A 6910-nucleotide genomic window follows, 5' to 3' on the forward strand; every position below is an offset into this window, starting at 1 on the left:
CACCATCCACAATTTACTGATCCTGGGTACACGTCCATAGCGATGTGGCAGGGGAGATTCATCCCATACCTGGGAACCCTCGCTCCTACAGCACCCCAATAACACACTTTTTCATTACAGCCAACTGGTCTTTCAAGCAATGTCATCAGTACAAATATTTCCACTGAGAAACAGCCTAACGCAACCCCCATCCTTTTGAAAAGCAGCCAGCCCCTAACGATTACAGAACTTCCTTGGGCCGTTTTGACAGATGCCTATAGTATTTCTCAGGCAAGCTGTTGAAATGGTGCCGCCCAGATCTAATGCTGCAGCTCCCAGTCAATTCGAAGCAAGGCTGCAAAAACCGGGTGTTTAGACTGGGAGACAAGGGCAGGCTCCAGCTGTAAATTAATGCCATGCTGTTAAATTCATTGAGCTCCTTAGCATCCTGCAGGCTCTAAAGAAGAAATGCAACTGGAGTCAGGCACATTTGTTGTCATTAAATACCCATTAGTCAATTTATATTAGACTGAGGCCTATTAAATGAGTCATGCATATTTAATGGTTTATTATGAAGTATTTGCATTTGGCTGATTGGAATGAGTCATTAAGGTTGACCTTGAGTGAAATGTGCCTTTCCTGCAGAGCCTTTGAGCAGAGCATGTTTCTCCCAGCTCAGGATGTGTCCTTGTGAGCAAAATGGAATATGGGAATATTCTTTTAGGTTATAAATTATTACTAGGGGAAATTAATTAATACCTTGCCCTGGCCACCACGAAGCAGTAGAAGAGAACTTTGCCATGACAACTGCCGAGCCAATGGGCCAGTAGCACACGCTGCTGCTGTGGCCAGCCCAGACGGCATCGGGCAGAGCCTGGACAGCTGGTTACCGTAAATGCGACGGCCTAATGCTGTTTCTACCCTTGGTACAAAGAAGGGATAGAATTAAATGTTTACTTTGGTTTATCTGTGGCTTGTTTATATTAGCCCAGCAGTACCTGGTTTCCCTGTGCTCTGGAATAAACGTGACCCATTTCTCTTCCGCTTCAGTCCCCGAGCCAAAGTCATCGTGTTTGGACTCGGGTGCTCATTTGCCAGCTCCCTGCCAGAAAAATGCATCTGAGCATTTCTGTGCTCTCCCTGATGAAGGGGCTGCGGCAGCTCCCGCCCCGGCTGGCTGCCGGGTGCAGGGTGCTCCAGATATTTCAGATGCCAGAAGCAGCCCATGCTCCAGCAATCCCCCTTTATCCCCAGTGTTGCTGTTCCTCCTGCAGGCTCGTGGCACCAGGACCCCAGCTCCCAGCCGAGCCTTGCTGGTGCCCTGCAGGAAAGCCACCCACGGGGACCCGGGGACAAGCAGGCGCTGGCACGGCTCTCCTCGCTCTGCCGCGGCCCCAGCACAGCCGGGCTCCGGGCGGCCAAGTCCACAGCCTGAGCTACGCCCGTCCCCCGCTGCCAGCCTCCAACAGCGTTAAGGTTTTGCTAAAGAAAAAAAAAAGGCTATCTTAAAGTGTTGAATGTTCAAAATTAAATAAATCTGGCATTATAGCAGGAGAGGCAGCCTGCCCTGCCGCGGGCAGCTCCTACCACACCCTCGCTCGGGGGCAGTGCCCAGCCTTTAGCCGCGGTTGTGCCCGAACACGGTCAGCTCCCCCAGCAAGGCCGTGTTTCCCACACGGCATTTGGCCAAACCTTGTGACTCTTCTCCATAGCGCAGTATATTTAACAGCCAAACAATCAACCAAAGCCCAAGGAGGATTATCCTGCACAGACCTTTTGCAGCCATTTCTGTAAAGCAGAAGTTACATTTTTTCCATCGCTGCCTTGGGGAGGTAATGGACAAGTCCCTCCGGCTCCTAAAATCAGTACGATTCAGGATGTCAGAGAGTAAATGTCAGGCTTGAGAAGTGAGAAAAACCTGCAGCGTCGCAGTGGCTAGAGCCCGATGGAGGAGAGGGGCTGTGCTAAGGGGGGGTGGAGAAGCGCTGAGCACCTCCCGGCTGAGGCCGGCAGCGAGCCCTGCGGGCCAGCACCCATAACCACCCACCTCAGGAGCACCGTGCTGCGCACTGCTGCGCAAGAGATGTGGCTTTTACCAAGTGCTGCGTGCAAACAAGCAGCACGTACAGAGAACAGATAAAGCCCAAATGAATCCACTCCCACCCGCATATCTTCTGCCCACAATTCTGCTTTTATGACAGCAGTATCCGCGCAAGCCCGCAGTGTAATGGCTGTGTGTAGGACGTTATTTGCATAAAATATCTCCACAATAGACATCTCGTATACAATCGCTCCCCTTAGCACTTCGCCATCTGTTATTTGGAATTGTACTAATTATATGCAGGGCCTGAAAATGAAGAAAGCCGTGAAGTTGCTTCAATTATTCAATTAATTTTTTTCCTACAAGGAATAGATCTTCATTAATAATGTATGTTTCAAGAAGTCCAACACACAGATTTCTTTTGCTCCCCCAAAGCTATAAAGCCCTTTTTTCAACATCCACTTCCCAGGAAGAGGAGGAGGAAGGGACCTTTGCTGCTCTCAGCTGCTGCATGGAAACTTCACCCTGAAGCCTTCCTCCTCCTCCCGCTCCCAGGAGAGCGGCCAGGCAGGCAGGCACGCGGGAGGGAGGCAGGCGAGACCCAGCGTGGGCTCTGCCACCCCGAGCCCTCCGGACTGATGCGTTCGGGGCTCCTTCCCCACACAGCTGCAGGTGTGCAGAGAGCTTTGGTGTTTCTCTGAAGTACAGCACGTATTTTATTTAAAATGTGAAATTTAGTTGGATTTATACAAACCAGCATACATAAACTATATATCATACACTTATATATGCAATATAAGTGTAATTAGGGTTCAGTGAATAAGCCCAGTAGAGGAGAGAAGTTAAATGCAAAGTCATGATACGCATCAGTGAAAGTCCAAATACTACCATGATTATCTTTAAATGGGAGAAATAAACATGGTTCAGCTTCTAAAAAACACTTTTTTTTTTTCTTCCTTCCCCTTCATTGTGATGTACTTTAAGGTTAGTGAGTATTAACCCTATTAATATCTGGGATATAAAAAGGTATTTGGCTTTTCTCTGCAGACAAGGCCAATAAATCAGCTCATATTTAAGCATTACAGAAGCTGCTTTAAGACTTCCCACATGGCTGATAAATAATACCAGCTTCTCATTTACCAGCTTTTAAATATTTTGTTCACTCAGGCAACTGCTGTTGCACTAAAGGATAAAAAAGGGGCTGAATAAATGGAGCGTTTCTTCTTCCATGCTGCAGTAAAGCTTCAAAGAACCGGTAATAGAGCAATAAAGACATAAGCCTCCCAAAACACCCCTGCCCTTCCCGCAGCCCCGTCTGGCTATTCATGCGGGCGGGCGCGGGTGAGTTCACGCGACGCGGCGTCAGTCTATTTGCAAAAACAGCTTCCTGGGCAGATGCGCGCCCTTCGCGGGTAAGCGATACCCAACTGCACCTCAGCACGTCCTAGCCACAGCTAGGGGATTTGCATAAACCATACCCAACCGCTGAGGCCAAAAGAAACAAAGGTGTAAAATGCAACTTTTTGGTTTGGGGGTTTTTTCAGCTTTGCCGATGGCAGGACAGCCAGAGTGATGGCGGGAGAGCCGAGCCGTGACGGGGCCCCCGCGCCTTTCCCCTGACCCCCGGACCCTGTCCGTCCCGGTGCCCCCCGACCGGCGCGGCCGAGCCCCAGGAGCGGGCACCCGGGCAGGCCTCTCCATCTCGCACATCGCCAAGGGGCGGAGGGCGGGGCGGGGGGTCCCTGCAGGGCTCGGCCCAGGGCCACCGCGCTCCGGCATGAGGGGCTTCGCTGGCACCGGGGACGCCGAAGCTGCAGCAGAGGCAGGGAAGGAGGACAGGTCACAGCCCTTGTCTAGCCGAAACGGGCTCTCCCTCAAGAAAAAAAACCTGTACAGCAAGGCACAAATATGCCAAAGAAAAAGACGTTTCAAAAATGTCTTATAATTGTTGTAGTCAAATATTTGTAATGTAATTTCAGTGGTTTTAGATTTTTGTCCCAGTTTAACATTTCCATGAGTATTGCACAGATGCATTTTGTTTCTGAGCAGTTTCTAAACCGTGATTGTTTTGAGGCCAGAGACTCAGCAAAGCGCTCTCAGTCGGAGGAGCTAGCATCTGTAATTACACTGTCTTCCAGCAGACTTACCAGTAAGGAATACCCGAATCTCTGAATACAGGGGCTCTCCGCAGCAGCTGTTGGTGGTTTTGTGGGTGTCCCGCACAGCGCGCCTGCTGTCGGATACGCAGCGCCAGGCAGCTCCAGGTTCTCCTCGCTGGCAACGCGGGTTTGAGACTTGCTGTCCTCTGCGGGGAAGGTTCAGCCTGGGGCTCCTGGCTAACCTTAGCGTGAAAAACCGAAACAAAATAGAACAGCTTTATAGGTTAACCTTTAAAGGGAGCCTTTGAAACTGCTTCTATGAAGTGGTTAATGAACATAATGAATATGCTGAGCAGCACCAACGTGATTGGACCTTAAACTGAATTTGCCAACAGGGAACAACTTAATCAACAGCTCCAAGAATACCAGAAAACCAGAACTATTTGCCAAGTTGTGGTTTTTGGGGGTGGTGGTTTGTTTTTTGGTTTTTGGTTTGTTTTTTTTTTAACCAGTAAAGTACTTCAGCAAAAAGTTAAGGACTCTTAAACTGATAACGGGGGAAGCCCTAATTGGGGGGGGATACTTACAAGTGAGTAGAGGAGGAAATAAAGTATGAATTAATTTTGTTTTCTCTGCATACACCTACCACTGTATCATGTTCTATACCGGTGATAGGGCAACTGGAGAGTCTGAGATCAGCCCCCCTGCATGCTTGGGCCTCCTCAGAGGGCTCGATCTCTGCGACCAGAGCTGGCTTCTCTGCAAACTCCCAATGGGGCTGTGAGGATCAGCTGGAGGGAGAGAAAGAGCAGGAGAGAAATGGAGGAGCCACCGGCGAGAGGCCGACGCCGCACCCCGAGCACATACTGGCGGGACGAGACTCAGCCCCGGGACCTGCAGCACAGGGCACCGTGCCACGCAGGAGGGGCACGAGCCGGCCCGTGCCTTGGCGAGGTTTGGCCAGGCAGGATCAGCAGTGGCAGGGCTGCGGCGCGCTCGCCAGCGCAGCCTGCCCCACTCGGGACGCCGCTGGCTAAGCCACCCCGTGATGACGGCAAGGCTGAGCTTTGTCTTTTACTACCAAAGACCAAATTTCATTTTAGTCTCTAGTGGGAGACGGAACAAAGCCTTCCCTTAGGGTGGTTTTTACTGTTTTCCGCTCTTGATAAACGAGTTGCATACTGCAGGTTCAGCCTCTCCTGCCAGAGACGCTGTCATTGCAATTTTCACTGTCTCATTTTGTGCCTCACCAAGCATTTCCAACTCAAAAAGTCTATTTTAGGAATTTAATCAAAAGCATATGCAAGTCCAATCAATCATTAATCCATATTTAGGTGCTGGCAGTTGAAAGACATTTACTTCTTGTTCCAAGCAGAGTCCTATAAAAACACACAGGGGGAGGCTGGTAATACTGTTAGCTTTTTTGCTTACAGCATAAATTTTTCTACTACCTACAGGTATAAAACTTTCCTAAAGGTAAGAAAGATCACTTCTAGAGGTGTCCAACTCTGTTTCTCACACTGCCAGCATCTTTACTGCTTTATCTCCTCGATGCCTGCTTGGTCAGATTCTCTGCTAATTTAGGCATTTACCCTTAAGTCATGGCTTCACCTTGTCCCTTCTCAGCCAACAACCAGCCTGTCAGCAGCCACAAGCCTGCCTCCCCCGCCAAGCCCTTTCCAGTGCCTTCCACGAGTATTTGTCTGAAGAAAGGGAGAAAGTGCCAGGACCCCCATCCAAAGCCCTCCCCAGGCTTTGCCAGGAGCCGCACCACACGCCCTGCGACGCCTGCGCCAGGGAAGCGCCGGAAGCACCGACAGCCCTGCTCGGGGTGCGAGGGCAGGGGGTAGCAGCGCCCACCCCACAGACCCCCTGCTGCTCTCACGGCATCGGGCGCTCCCCGTGTCCCTGCCGTAGCCACGACGGAGGAAACACCGAGTCGGCAGCAGCACGGACAAGGAGGGTGTCCCAGGTTTGCTCCCGCCGTGCTGGCACACTTTCTGCTGGCAGAGGCCTGGTGCTGCCCGGCATCTCCAGCACCCCCTGAAGGAGGGCAAAGCCCCTCCTGGGTGGGACAGGGCGGATCCCACGGTGCTTTCGGGGGATCCCGAAAGCACATGCCCGGCCAGCACATGCCCAGCTCTTCAGTCTGCTGGGAACGGCCACCCTCCTGCTTGTCATGCTGGTCCTTGTCACCCACCGAGTGATGGATGAGCTTTCCCCAACACCTCAGCCAGACTAACGCCGCTTTATCTGCGGTGTCCCAGTGCCTGCAGGGAAGGAGAACACTCAAAGCCAGTATCAGTGACAGCAGTGTAATCTGTTGAGGGATGCTTGCTTTCATATCCCGGCTTGGTGCACGTCCCCCTCTGACACAAACAGAATTACTGTCCTCTCCAAACGTTCTCGTAAGCAGGTCTTTTTCTGCCATTTATATGGAAGAAAGAATAAAGCAGCCTGTAAGACTCAGAGAAAGGATCACTGGTAACTAAAGGCCAACTCGGCTCATCCCACTAGCACTTACAGCGTTGGAAATACCCAGCCTGAGGAATATTCTCTGGGACATGACCATATTACTGTATAAAAAGTCAGACCAAAGGTGTTACTGAGGAAAAATCCCAAACCCCTACAATTCCTCCGGAATCCTACGCTGCTGTTAATTCCAAATGAGAGAGAGTTAAAACTCCAGTCGAGATGTCTGCTGCCAGCAGATGGGAGCCCAGTCCCACGGGCGAGAGCCGGGACCTGCTGGCAGCGCTACGGACAACGCCCTGAGAAATAACTTCCCCCA

The sequence above is a fragment of the Ciconia boyciana genome, chromosome 7 (genome assembly GCF_034638445.1).
Source record: "Ciconia boyciana chromosome 7, ASM3463844v1, whole genome shotgun sequence".
In the NCBI taxonomy this organism is placed as follows: Eukaryota; Metazoa; Chordata; class Aves; order Ciconiiformes; family Ciconiidae; genus Ciconia; species Ciconia boyciana.